The 15,218-nt window shown below is 34.4% G+C and overlaps 1 protein-coding gene across 1 annotated transcript in view; it reads left to right on the forward strand.

Annotated features, from left to right (window-relative positions):
• Positions 1 to 15,218, forward strand: part of LOC145510937 (uncharacterized) — a 571,176-nt gene that overhangs the window by 345,591 nt on the left and 210,367 nt on the right. The window contains exons 7-9 of the mRNA XM_081503112.1: positions 6,413 to 6,483; positions 6,710 to 6,781; positions 8,185 to 8,262. The gene's annotated coding sequence lies outside the window, so the exon portion shown is untranslated. The remainder of the gene's footprint in view (positions 1 to 6,412; positions 6,484 to 6,709; positions 6,782 to 8,184; positions 8,263 to 15,218) is intronic.

The raw sequence follows: 15,218 nt of genomic DNA on the forward strand, positions 1-15,218 counted from the left end.
GAAAATGTTCTACGTGCACTTGAAAAGTGTGTGTGTTTTGCTGTTTTTGGAAGGAATGATCCAACTGGTCTGTTGTGTCATTTAAGACCAATGTTTTCTTATTGGTTTTCTCTCTGAGTGATCTGTCCACTGTTGTAAGTGGGGTTTAAACTCTCCTACTAGTATAGTCACTTTCTTCTTTTATGTCTGTTAGTATTTGCTTTGCATATTGAAGTGTTCCTCTGTTGGGTGCCTCTGTGTTTATGAGTGTAATATCCTCTTTTGTATTGATCCCTTTATCACATAATCCCCTTCTTTGTCTTTTCTTACAGTTTTTGTTTTAAAGTCTGTTTCATCTGATATGAGGATCACTTCACTGATTTTCTTGTCATTTCTAATAATTCAAATGTCAGATATTTTATAACATGACTGAAATGACTTAACACACACACACACACACGTCCTTACTGCCATCTTATTACTTTGTTTCCACTTATTTTATAGTTCTTATGTGTTCTCTTCTTGTTTTTTTGTCTTCTCTTGTGGTTTGCTGATTTTCTATAATAGTATCTGTGTTTCTTTCTTTTTAGTTTTTGTGTATCTATTGTAGGTTTTTGATTTGTAGTTACCATGGGGATCCTGTGTGTTGACCTTTAACTATATCTACCTGTTTGAAACTGGCAGTCATTTAAGTCTCACCATATTCTAAAAGATCTGAATTTTTTACTCCCATCACTCACATTTTTGTTTTTCATACTTTACAGTTTTATGTTTACCCCTAAACTATTTATTATGGTTATAGTTTGTTTTTCAATTTTTTGTCTTTCAATCTTCATACTGGCTTATTTAAGTGGTTGATTCTCAGTCCTTCCTATATATATTTTCCTTTCCTTGTGGGGTTTTTCTTTTCCTATAGATTCTACTTTTCCACTTAGAGAAGAACCTTTTACATTTCTTTTATGGCAGGTTTAGAGTTGAGCAACTCTTTCATCAGTACATAGTATATCCTTTTAAATATAGTTATATACTTAGAATATCCATGTAAATCCATGATAGACTAATAAATATTTCCTCCTAATATAAAGATAGAAATTTCCTCTATTTTTATATTGCAATAATTGTTATTGTTCAGTTGCCCAGTCATGTCCAATTCTTTGCGACTCCATGGACTACAGCATGCCAGGCCTTTCTGTCCCTCACCATCTCCCAGAGTTTGCCCAAGTTCATGTACATTGCATCAGTGATGCCATCCAGTCATCTCATTCTCTGGCACCCTATTCTCCTTCTGCTCTCAATCTTTTCCAGAATTAGAGACTTTTCCAATGAGTTGGCTGTTCATATCAGGTGACCAAAATATTGGAGCTTCAGCCTCAGCATCAGTCCTTCCAATGAGTATTCAGGGTTGAATTTAAGATTTTCTTTAAGATTTCTTTTTAAATTTCCCTTAAAATTGACTGGTTTAATCCCCTCTCCAATAATTAATAGCTAGAAAATATAATTTTAATAAGGAAAGATTCATCAGAGTAGCAAATATATGAAATATTTTGCAATACAATTGAATTTTAATATGTGGAAAAACTTCAAATGTAAACCATACAATCTTATCTTAGATTTAAATGAAAATTTGAATAGTTGGATATATAAAGTATAATCCTGGAAAGAGCTATTTTATATTATCAAAAATATCAGTTTTAGTGAATGCATAGAAAACATTACAATTTAAATACATCAAAATTTGATTTGAACTTGGTAGTGTGATTCTTCATAAAATATAAACTTGAAATTTTTTTTAGAAAAAAAGTATGAAATTATAAGAAAAAAGTAACTGTCTCCATTAGACATTAGAAAATGTAATTTAGTATCAATGCATAAAGATTTATACATTTAGTATCAATATAATTTAGTATCATTGCATAAGCTGTTAGTGGCTCAGTCTGTCTGACTCTTTTCAACCCCATGGACTGTAACCTGTCAAGCTCTTCTGTTCATGGAATTCTTCAGGCAAGAATACTGGAGTGGGTTGCCGTTTCCTCTTCCAGGGGAGCTTCCCAACCCAGGGACTGAACTCAAGTCTCTTACGTTTCCTGCACTGTCAGGCTGCTTCTTTACCACTAGTGCCACCTGGTGAAACCCATCAATACATAAAACACTGTATAATTTGTTCAACATTTTGAACATTGAATGAAATGTTAGTTAAAGTTTTAAAATATCAAGATTATATATCAACTCATATGATAGAATATACTTTCTAAGTAAAACAGAATTGAAACAGTATTGTTGCAACTTTAAAGAAAAAGCTATCTGCATGGAAGTTATGAGGACATCCAATAAGAAGGAGAACAGTTCTATTGCTTTTGATTGCTATAGTGTACCAGACACTAGAAAGCCACAATTATATTCAGTTTTTGTATGGTTATTATCATTCCCAAACCATGTTATTATATAACTTAAAAAGATAAGTAGTGATAAAAGCCAACAAATCCTGTATTTCAGTGTTTATAATACAACAAAGTAAATTTATTAAGCATATCCAGCATGTTTATATTTGAAATAATTCTATTTTAGGGTGTACAGTAGTATTATCTATTAAAAAGCACATTTATTTTAAAATTCTCATGTCCGTAAAGACAAAAAGTAATCAACTTGCTAAGGATATCACAGGAGCACTGTGGCCACTATGACAATCGTATATTTATTTATGTTTTCTTCCTTGGTGGCTCAGCAGTGAAGAGTCGTCCTGTGATGCAGAAGACACAGGAGACATGGGTTCGATCCCTGTGTGGGAAGGATCCCCTGGAGGAGGGCATGGCAACCCACTCCAGTATTCTTGCCTGAAGAATCCCATGGACAGAGAAGCCTGCCGGGTTGCAGCCCACAGGGTCTCAAAGAATGGGACATGACTGAGCACAAAGCACATTCAGGCATTAATTCTAGGTAAATAAATTAAACATCCAAATATGATACTTGTCAAATCCCTTGGGAAAAGTTATGTTTTTAATATTAATACTTTTGTCAGGACGTTTATATCATCAGTATCTTTGGATGATCTTCGTTTTAGACTTCTGGATTCTGTAATTGCATAAGAGAAAACAGTCTATTATAGGGCAGAATTTGAAAAATTATTTATAATCACTGAAGTTTTATTTTGGACTTAATAGTAGAGTTTATATTATTGTTATTAAAAGCATTTCAAAAGTTATAATAGAAAGCATTTTCCAAGCATTTACACAGAAAATCGAAGAGGAAAATACTTCTCTTGTTACGGACTTGTCAATATTTTCTAGTCATTCATTTCTTTTCTTTCATATTTTGAAGCTGTGTTTTAGATGCACACCAGTTTGGAATATTGTATCTTGGTGAATTAAACATATTATCAATATATGTAGTTTCTCTTTAGTTCTACTAATTATTTTCCATAAAATTTATGTTTTCTATAAAATTAAATGGTTGTATTGGTTTTCTGTGGTTACTCTGGTTATGTTTTGGTGTGAAATATTTCCCCTATCCTTTTATCTTCTGTCTTTCAATACTGTGGTTACTAGTGTTTATTATAGATAGCATATAGTTGGATTTTGCAATATGCAGTGTAGCTCTTAAAATGAGAGATCAAAATGCTTTAACTCCAAACACTCTTCCTCTCATTACATGGTATTACTGCCCAGGATTTTTCACTATTTTTAAATACTTTTTAACCTCCTAAACCAGACAGCTATATTATTTACTCTACCCATATTATTTTAGATTTACCCATATGCTCATCATTTTTTCTAGGTTGACTTTCTCTCATCCTAAAGTCCATCTTTATTATTACCTTTAGTGAAGGTCTTATTCTAGCAAAATGTCTCAATTTTTATTTCCCTAAAAGTATTCTTTTTCACTTATTATTGAAAGACAATTTCTCAGGATATATAGACCTATTCTAATTTATGAGTCTAGGTTTTAGCTTATTTTGAGATAATGATAATCTCAGTGGAGAAGGGACACATTATTGGGGACAAGAACTCATTAAGTTTCAAAGGTGTGGGGACTATTTTGCTTCTTAAGCTGGTTGATGAGTTTTATGTATCATATTTGGAAATATTAAATGCTACATATGAAAATTTAAGAGTGTCTCATTCTCTAACCAATCATGCAGTAAAACTAAGTGCATTATTATTTGTAACAATATTATACACTTATATTTTAACATTATATTTATTAATTTTATCATGCCCCATTTCCTTAACTGGATTGTGAGCCTGCTTTATTCCACATTGCCTTGTTCATTTTTTAGACTCTTGGGCATGGAGTTCTTCAAATGAATAAGCTTCAGTTGATTTACTCATCAGAAAGTGATATGAAATAATGTTAAGAATACAGTTTTCTCAGCTAAATCTCTACAGTATTTAATCTAGTTTCACATTCTGAAAATTTTAAGTTGTTAATTAGCTATGCTTAGCATTTTTATTTTGCATATTACTCGCTTGTTTCTTGCCTAAATTCTGACTTAATATACCTTTTCCTATAAGCAACTCCTATCTTCAGAATGAATATGTTCTGCATAAAACCACATAAGCCCTAAGTAAATAATTTACTGTGGTGGCTAAGTACAATATCAGGTTAGTCTATTTCCTTCAAAGAGCCCTGGATCCAAGAGCCCTTCAGTTTTATAATTTGTTGAGGTACAACACAGTTCTTAGCTGAGCTGGCTCTTTTTTAAAAAAGAAAGAAAAAAGAAGCTTTACTAAAATAAGTGCACACTTAACCCCCACCACAGTTTCATTTGCAGTGGCATTTAAACTACAATGGCATTTACTGCAAACATTTTCCTTTTTCTATTTTCTGTTGTAAATGTTTGGAAAATGCTTTCCATTGTAACTTTTGAAATACTTTTAATAACAATAATATAAATTCTATTTACTGTTAAGTCAAAAGAAAATGGCAATATTTATAAATAATTTTAATGTTTCCTTCTTGACAGTTGTTGTCCTTCATGTGTCTTGAGTTTATGTCTTTCTGGAAAATCTCCATTACCATTTCACCATTCTGTATATACTCTTTCTCTAGTCTTCTTCTCTTCCTAGAATTTTCTAATGAGTTTTGAACCTTTCTTTTTTCCATGTCTCACAACCTCTCTCTCAACTAAATTTTCTCCATGTTGTATTTTTTTTAAATTCCCTCAGATCTATCTTCTTCAACTTCTCAGCTTCACATGGGGTTAGTGAACCTGAAGTTCTAATCCTGAGGTAATATAGTAATGTATTGGGTTGGCCAAAGTATTCTGTAACATCTTACAGAAAACCCAGACAAATGTTTTGGTCAACCTAATGTCTGCCTATCTGCCGAGGAGTCTCTTTCTGAGCTGTTTTCTGCTAAAGCAGAAATGTTTTTGTTTAAATATTATATTCCCATTCTGAATGTTAGTTTTTTCCTTTTTATGGTTTTACTGAAAATAAAGCTTATGTTCCCAATAAGCTTTCATATAAACAAGGGAAGATTCATTACCCAAACCACACATAACTTAACTAAGAACAATATACAGACTGGCCAAAGGTGATGTTTCATCTGTGTTCCTTTAAAAAAAAAAAAAAATCCCTGGTACGGCCATCTTCAGACAGGATTTTAAATTTGGGAGAACAATAAAGAAAGGTATTTGGATTCTAACCTTTGCTACAATCTGGCCCTGGGAACATTCCAAATATATTTTGAGGTCTTTTAAAATAATTTCACCAGAACTGAAATGCTTTCACTGAAGATGGCCTTTACATAATAATTTAGTATTTGATGTAGGAGGTGATTTAGTTATTCTTCTAATTATTAGTAATTTTTTGTAAACTGGGAGTAAGTGATGGAATTCGGGCAATAGGGTATGTCTAAAGTTGACTGCTATCATTGTTGCAAAGTTGCCAGTCTGTCCATTAGAGATTAGGGGAATATCCAGGAAATAAGATTATTGATTCATCTAAGTACATGGAGGATTTATAACAACAATGCGTTCTAATTCTTTATTGTCGGCTGTAACATTTTACTAATATTTCTATTTGAAGTGATAAACAGGGCAGTCTTCTTGGTTTTATAAAGGCTCACTCTTTTCAAGGCTGTGCCGATTGTGATAGTCAAGATGACAAATGCCGTATATTACTCTTCTTTAACTCTCCCCCCATAAGCAATTCTGAGAAGAGACAAAATTCTTCTCTGCCTCTTAGACTTTGCACAAGGTCCTTAGTGCTGGAAATGTTCCTCTTTTCACCACCATTCCTCACCCTTACTCCTATTGCATCCCCAGGTTTTTACTCTATCTTTGTAACTTGTGATTATCCCATGGGATATAGTCTGTATATATTCAGTCTGAGATAGACAGATATTCTCTGAATTCTCTTAACACTGTATGCAAGGTACTGTATTATAATTATCTATTTATTTGACTGATTCTTTGCTGTTCTCTGATTATTAGATTAGGAGCTCATTGAAAGCAGAGATTTTCATCGTCTCAGTTTCTCCAGTGCCCAGCATACTACAAATAAAGTAAGCGAACAAAAAATGCAATCTGGTTTAATTGCTAGACTTTAAATAAAAGGTTTATTAAATTATAAAAAAAGATCTTTGAATACAGCTGCTATAGAGTTTCTACTGTCCTCCGAAGAAGGACAGCATTACATGACATCTATGTTTAGCTAAGCAAAATCATTAGTCAATCTGAGTGTGAACGCAGGCACAATTTTGTTAATTTCCTTTCTCAATTTATCTTCAGTTGTTTGTTGTCATCCTTCAGTCGCTAAGTCGTGTCCGGCTCTTTGCGATCCCATGGACTGCAGCACATCAGGTACCCCTTGTCCTTCACTATCTCCCAGAGTTTGCTCAGATCTTCAGTTACTGAAGATTAAACAAAATTTACTTGCTGACTTATATCAAAACCTTTTCATGGTAACCATGGTGGAATTAGAAATACTTTATTCTCACTATGTATGAAATTTGGGGACTTGGAGACTGATTCAGATTGAAGAATGCAGAAGTTTACTTTTGTGCTGATTCCTCTCTCAGTTATTAAAATCTTCATCCCACTACCTTTTGGTCTAGAAAAACTGATATAAAACACAAAATCTCAAGCCTTGGTTAACGAATTTATGGACATATTTGTATAATTTACATAAGTATATGTTTATTATCTGTCTTATAGAAATTCAGTTATGTCTTAACTGGAAATTTATGGAGGGTAATTCTCATAAATTCAGTTTACACAGTGCCTGGTCCAGCACCATAACAGATGTGTAATGCATGTTTTTTTATAATGATGTAAAAATGTTCAGTTGCAAAGGTGGGCTGTGGTCACATAATCTTCCTGTTTCCTGCTCAATGAATAATTCAAGTAGTAGCCTTCACACTCCCCGTAAGATTGAGAAGATACACCTATTCCCAAGTCTTGTTTTCTATTATTGAGATGTAAGGAGCTACTGCAAATGCAGAGTCTCTGGGGCCTTGTTACAGGGGCCAGCTTCAAGTTTCCATTGTGAACTCAAAAGGATATGTCAGGAGAAACTTTGGGATAGAATCGCTAGTGAAAGAGCAGGCACAGTTTCAGGGGCAGTGTCTGTATTACATGGAGAGTGTATGTGTATTTGGCAAAATAGTGTATGTGTTGAGGGGTGTTCCTTTACTTGTTTTGTGTTTTATGAACATAGCCAGATATTGAAATCTCTCTAAGGATGTTATTTGAAAATATATAATCTTACACAGAGAAATAAGGATAACATATTTTGAAATTATGTATCTTTTATATGATTATAATATGGTGCTATACATTAATTAGATAGTTATAATTGACATATATGAGAATCTTAAACAGTTGTATGTTTATGTGAGGGGAGAAAATAAAAAAATAAAATGTAAACTTAAATGCAAACCTATCCGTGATGTGGCTGTCTGAGTGATTTTGTAACAATTATCCACTGGACAACAGCAAATGAGGCTGTTCATTGGGTTCTTGGAACCTGGGGAGAAGCTATATGTAATGGAAGGTGTTCTGCCTTGAATCAAAAATTTATATCTGTGCATTATTGGAGCCTTCAAATTTCACTCCAAATATGTAAAAATAATTATAACAAAATAAATTTTCTGTGTTTATAAAAGATATTAAACATTTCATGAGGGAAAATAGTGCTAAACTTTAGTCACAGATTTCCCATAATCAAGGAAAACAACTTACTGCGTTTTTTTCCCCTGACTAAGGTTCTGATTTAATGAACCAACCACTTTCTACACAGCTAAGTTTCCTTTTGCAAGCATTGCCTGGAAAGAAAGTCCTAGGTGAGTAGTCTCAAAAATATTGCTTCATTTACAATTTTAAATGATATTTTCATAAGAAGTCTGTTGACAAAGACAGCCAAAACTGGAAAACAATAGAAAACTTTATGATGTATAAAATGAATTTTTCAAAAGAATTTTGTTTTGAAATGCCAAGGGTTATAAGTCAAATGTATGCAGCACATATTACTATTTATTACCTTGCATTGGCTGAAATTCATCTCTTCTGACAACCCTGGGTAAATCATGTTACATATTTCATAAAATATGAGTGCTGGTCCTTTTCTGAAGATGCCACTTAGTGTGTGAACTCACTGCCATTGGCTGCCTCCCAGTTGCTGTAAGCTCCCTTAAGACCACTACTTCTGCAGAGTCCTGTGGCAGTTGAATCAAAGAAGAAAAGGTATTTATAGAAAACATATGCAAAAGGTTGATAGCTCGTCCAGTTTTTAGTGCACAAACTGACAGCTAAATACAAATTGAGAAATGTAAGTTTCACTTCAAGCAAATTTACTGGGTGAAAACCTCATTTTTTCATTTCATTTGAATACATTCACTGGGTTCTCAGAATATGCAACTTTATAGTGAGCATATTTTTTATTCTTGAAGGCTCATTATTTTACAGTGAGGTTACTGAACCTAGACCACGTAGAGCAGATTACCCAGCATAATATTAATCAAAATATACTTGGCAAATGGGATTCCATACAGTGCCATACAGGCCTCTGTTTTTAACACAGAATAAAAACGTGTGTTTAGCTCCTTTATTAAAAGGTATTATGGACAATTTATTTTTAAGCCATCTCTCTAAGACTGTTAACTGGCATATAATTTAATGTGCTCTCAAGGAACTTGACTTTTACTGTTTCCTTCAAAACAATGATATATAAAAGCACCTTGATATAAAGATGCCTTTGACCCTGAGAAAAGATTTAAATAGATAAGAATAAATAATATTTTAGATGCACGTAACAGTTACTCTGGATCTTGCAAAATAATGTATTTTCTGTTGGCATGTATGCTTTGATGGAAAAATGAAGCCAGTTCTGTTTCTAAAGGCATAATTTTTGTTCTCTGAATAAACCATATCAGTTTTGTAAGTTTTGCTTAAATCTGACAGAGTTGCCAAATGCCTAAATATTTCTAAACCAACAAATGAAAGGAGACCCTGTGAATTTTTTTAAGAGAGAAATAAATTCTATTATGTCTGTTTAGGAAATTTGGGACAGGTTAGAGGGTATTGAATTTTATACTATCTTTATAGTATTTTCTTAATAGAGAAAAGGAAGCCAGTTCACTTCCATTGAAATATAGCCAGATAATTTAATACTAAATAGGCAATAGGGATAATGATAGGGGAAAAAAAGCTAGGCTAAGAAGTATAAAACTAAACATTGTGACATTTTTAATTGAGTAAATTTTTTGAATGCTAAGTGGCAAATAAAACATAAATCATAAAGGTAATGCAAGAATGCATGCTCTTTTCAAAGAAGTGAAAATATTTGAGGATAATACTAGTAAGTAAAAAACAGCAACAAAAGCAGCAAAAAAACCTTGACATCACCCCCTATTCCTCCTGCAATAAGATTCCGTGACTTGCTCTAGGCACCTAATATAAAGGATTTGGAAGACATCCTAAAAAACCTTTTCTATATATTTGCATAGTTATATTATTATTTATATCTGTATATTGGATGTGTATACCCGCATGTTTACATAAAGGTGTTATGCATTACATATGTTTGTACATACGTTTGGGCTTCCCAGGTGGTGCCAGTGGTAAAGAACCTGCTTGCCAGTGCAGGAGACATAAGAGACATGGGTCTGATCCCTGGGTTGGGAAGATCTCCCGGAGGAGAGCAGGGTGACCCGCTCCAGTATTCTTGCCTGGAGAATCCCATGGACAGAGGAGCCTGGCAGGCTACGGTCCATAGGATTGTGAAGAGTCAGACGTGACTGAAGTGATAGCACAGAACGTGTGTGTGTGTGTATATATATAGGGTACACATATAATTTAAAAAAAAATTTCCCTTGAAGTAAAATGAATCAATATTTTGGTATGTATGTCTTTTGTCTGGCTTTTTGATACTGGTTTTAAGTGTGGCTAGTACTAAGTATCTTAACCATTTCCCTACTGATAGACATTGGACTAATTTACATTTTTGTTTACAAATAATGTAAAGAAATCTTTATGTCTGTGAGATAGATTTCTAAGTGATTGATTGATTTTCCTGGATATTCCAAAATTATCTCTAAGAAGTTTATGCTTGTTTGTATGTCCTCCCCCAATGGTAAAGAACTACTCTCACATCGTCATCAACACTTTATATTATCAGCCATTATTGATAATCTACTGGTAAAATTTTTCATTATTTTAACATGCATTTCCATTACTACCAGTGAAACTGAGTATTTGTACGTGTTTATTGTATACACACAGACATGCACAGGCACACAATCTTACGTGGATTGTAATCTTAATCCCCCCAAAACAACTCATCCTGGTAGATTTTATTTTCTTTATTTTATGGAAAAGAAAACAGTTCAGAAGCATTATGTGACTTGTCTCAGGAGTTCTGGTATGGTTTTGCTGGATGTCTCTACCTCAAGGTCTTTTATAAATCTGCTATCACTGTGTCAGCTGGGGCTGCAGTCATCTCAAGGCTAGACTGGGGTAGACCACTTTCAGGTTGGTGTCAGGATTCAGTTCTTCAGGGCCTGTCAGTTTTTTGCTGCGTGAGTTGCACTACAAGTCAGCAACATGGCCTGTGACTTCCTTCAAAAGCAGACAGAGAGAGAGTGACAGAGGGTGAGCAAACAGAAACTAGAGTCTTTTTATAACTGATCTCAGAAGTGATAGATCTCAGAAGCCCGTTGCTTTGGCCATGGGCTTCCCTTGTGGCTCAGAGGTTAAAGCATCTGCCTGCAATGTGGGAGACCCAGGTTCGATCCCTGGGTTGGGAAGATCCCCTGGAGAAGGAAATGGCAACCCACTCTAGTATTCTCGCCTGGAGAATCCCATGGACGGAGGAGCCTGGTAGGCTACAGTCCATGGGGTCGCAAAGAGACGGACATGACTGAGCGACTTCACTTCGGCCATATTCCATTCAATAGAAGTGAATGATTATGTCCAGCTCACAGTCAAGGTTAGGGCATTGTACAGGGGCATATACACCGGGAGGTAAGCATCCTCAGGGTGTTAGAGGCTACCTCCCACAAATGCATAGGATGATGGAGGCCTGCTTTACAATATTGAGTTCTTCCCATAGAAGAATATGGTAGGATTCCTTAATGGAATAGTTTTAATTATTTTGTTATTCTGAATGTGCTTAGTAACTCAGTCATGTCCGACTCTTTGCAACCCCATAGGCTGTAGCCTGCCAGGCTCTTCTGTCCATGGGGATTCTCCAGGCAAGAATACTGGAGTGGGTTGCCATGCCCTCCTCCAGGGGATCTTCCCAACCCAGGGATCGAACCGAGGTCTCCCGTATTGCAGGTGAATTCTTTACCGTCTGAGTGAATGGGATTTTACAAATTTCTACTTGGAGGTGGCATTGCTGTTAAACAAAAGTTTCTCTCTCTGTGTATGAAACATTTATAAATTTTATTTTTATTTTACTTTTTGAATTCAATTAGCACTTTGATCTGCAAATAATAATGATTTAAATTCATTTATTTTAATAAAGTATAGTTGATTTACAATTTCATATTAGTTTCAGATATTCTGCATAGTGGCTGAACATGTTTGCTGATTATACTCCACTTAGAATCATCACAAAATAATAGCTACATTTCCCTGTGCTATATAGTAGTACACGCCTGTAGCCTATCCATTTTACACATAGTATTTTGTACCTCTCAGTCACCTATCCCCATCCTGCATCTCCTCCATTCCCTCTGGTAAATATCAATCTGTTCTCCATACTTGTGAGTCTCTTTCTGTTTTACTATATTTGTTTGTTTCAGTTTTTAGATTTCACGTTAGTGAAGTGTAATATTCTCCAGGTTCATCCATACTGCTCTAAATCTCAGCCACTAATTTTATGGCTGAGAAATATTTCATTGTGTATATATACATCTTCTTTACCCATGTATCCATGGATGGAATAGTTTGCTTCTGATATTAATTATTACAAATAATGCTGCTATGAATATTGGGGTACAAATATCTTTTTGAATTAGTGTTTTCATTCTAATAGACGTATACCTAGGAATGGCATTGCTGGATTATATGGAAGTTCTATTTTCACTTTTATGAGGAATCACCATACGTTTTTCCACAATGGCTTAATTTATATTCCCACCAACAGTGTGCCGGGGTTCCCTTTTCTCCATATCTTCACCAACATTTGTTATTTGTGCTCTTTTTGATGATAACCGTTCTGACAGGTGTGAAATGACACCTCATTGTGGCTTTAATTAGCATTTTCTAATAATTAGTGATGTTGAGCACATTTTTACGTGCCTGTCAGCCATCTGTGTCTTCCATGGGAAAATGTCTGTTCAGATCTTCGGCCCATTTTAAAATCGGTTGTCGTTGTTGTTATTGAGTTGCATAAGTTGTTTATGTAGTATGAATGTGAACTGTTTGTTGGTTATATCTTTTGCAAATATTTTCTCCTATTCTGTAGGTTGCCTTTTTGTTTTGTTGATGGCTTCCTTTGTGTGTAAAAGCTTTTAAGTTTGATTTGGTACCATTCATTTATTTTTGCTTTTATTTCTTTTGCCTGAGGAGACAGATTCGAAAAATATTGCTATGATTTATGTCAAAGAGTATTGTTCCTATATTTTCTTCCAGGAGTTTTATGGTTTCAGATATTTCACTTAGGTCTTTAATACATTTTGCACTTATTTTTGTATATGGTGTGAGGAAATATTCTAATTTCATTGTTTTATGTGTAGCTTTCTAGATTTCCCAGCACCACTTATTGACGAGACTGTATTTTCTCCATTATCTATCCCTGCTTCCTTTTTTGGAGATTAATTGACCATAAGTTCATGGGTTTACTTCTGGGCTCTTTATTCTATTCCATTGAGATATGTGTCTGTTTTTGTGCCAATACCATACTGTGTTGATTACTGTGACTTTGTTCTTTTTTTCTTAGGATTGCTTTAGCAATTCAGAAACTTTTGTGGTTCCATGCAAATTTTAGAATTATTTGTTCTACTTCTGTGAAAAATATCATTGGTATTTAATAGAAAGTGAAAGTGTTAGTCACTTAGTCACGTCCAACTCTTTGTGACCCCATGGACGTAGCCCTCCAGGCTCCTCTATCCGTGGGATTCTCTAGGCAAGAATACTGGAGCAGGTTGCCATTTTCTCCTCCAGGGGATCTTCACAACGCAGGGATTGAACCCAGGTCTCCTGTGTTGCAGGCAGACTGTTTACTGTCTGAGCCACAAGCTAGGTACTTAGTAGGAATTGCATTAAATCTGTAGATTGCTTTTGTTAATATTTTAACAATATTAATGCTTCCAGTACAAGAGCTCAAGATATCTTTCCATTTCTTTATATCATCTTTAATTTCCTTTATCAATGTTTTGTTGTTTTCAGAATCTAGTTTTTTGCCCTCCTTAAACTTATTTCTAGATATTTAATTCCTTTTGATGAAATTTTAAAGAGGATTTTTTCTGCTTTCTTTCTCACAGTTTATTATAAGTATATAGAAAAGCAACAGATTTCTGTATATTAAGCTTATATCCTGCAACTTTACTGAATTCATTTATTCCAATAGCCTTTGAGGAGGACTTTAGGGTTCTCTGTATATAGTATTGTGTCATCTACATATAATGATAGTTTACTACTTCCCATTCAATTTTATATCTTGTATGACTGCTCTGGCTAGGACTTTCATCTATGTTAAATATCACTTCCAATGTATGTTGAATAGGCTGTGAGTTTGTCATAAATTGCCTTTATTATGATGAGATGTGCTCCTTCTGTATCAACTTTGATGAGAATTTTTTTTATCATGAATGAATGTTAAATTTTGTCAAATACTCTTGCTGTGTCTACTGAGATGTTCATGTGTTTTTGACTCTTTATTTTGTTGATATGGTGTATCACATTGATTAGCTGATATGAGATCATTCTTGCATCCCTAGGATAAATCCTCCTTGATCATGGTGTGTGAACCTTTTATATACTGTTGAATATTATTTGCTAGTATTTTGTTGAGAATTTTTTCCCTTTTTTAAAAAAATTATTTTTTAATTGGAGGAAAATTGCTTTACACTATTGTATTGGTTTCTGCCATACAACAACACAAACCAGCCGTAATTATACACATATGACCTCCCTCTTAAGCCTCCCGCCCCTATCCCCCTCCCTCCCCTCTAGGTCATCACAGAGCAGAACTTCCCCGTGTTATATAGCAATTTCTCACCAGCTATCTATTTTACACATGATAGTGTATATATGTCAAGGCTCCTTTCTCTATTTGTCCTACTCTTTCCTTACCCCACTGCATCTACAAGTCTGTTCTCTGCATCTGTGTCTTCATTCCTTCCCTGCAAATAGGTTTATTAATACCATTTTTCTAGATTCAATATATGTGCATTAATATACATTTTTTTTTCTCTTTCTGACTTACTTTACTCTGTATAACATTTTCCAGATACATCCATCTCACTCACCTACACAAAGTCATTCATTTTATGGTTGAGCAATATTCCATTGTGTGTACGTACCACATTCTTTATCCATTCATCTGTCAGTGGACATCTAGGTTGCTTCCATGTCCTAGCTATTGTAAATAGTGCTGCTATGAACATTGGGGTACATGTGTCTTTTAGAATTGAGGTTTTCTCAGGATATATGCCCAGTAGTGGAATTGTTGGATCATATGCTAGCTCTGTTCCTAGTTTTTAAAGGAATCTCCATACTGTTCTCATAGTGGCTGTATCAATTTACATTCCCACCAGTAGTGCAAGAGGGTTCCCTTTTCTCTACATATTCT

Source organism: Giraffa tippelskirchi, chromosome 6 (genome assembly GCF_054371585.1).
Source record: "Giraffa tippelskirchi isolate mGirTip1 chromosome 6, T2T-mGirTip1v1.2.pri, whole genome shotgun sequence".
NCBI classification, from domain to species: Eukaryota; Metazoa; Chordata; class Mammalia; order Artiodactyla; family Giraffidae; genus Giraffa; species Giraffa tippelskirchi.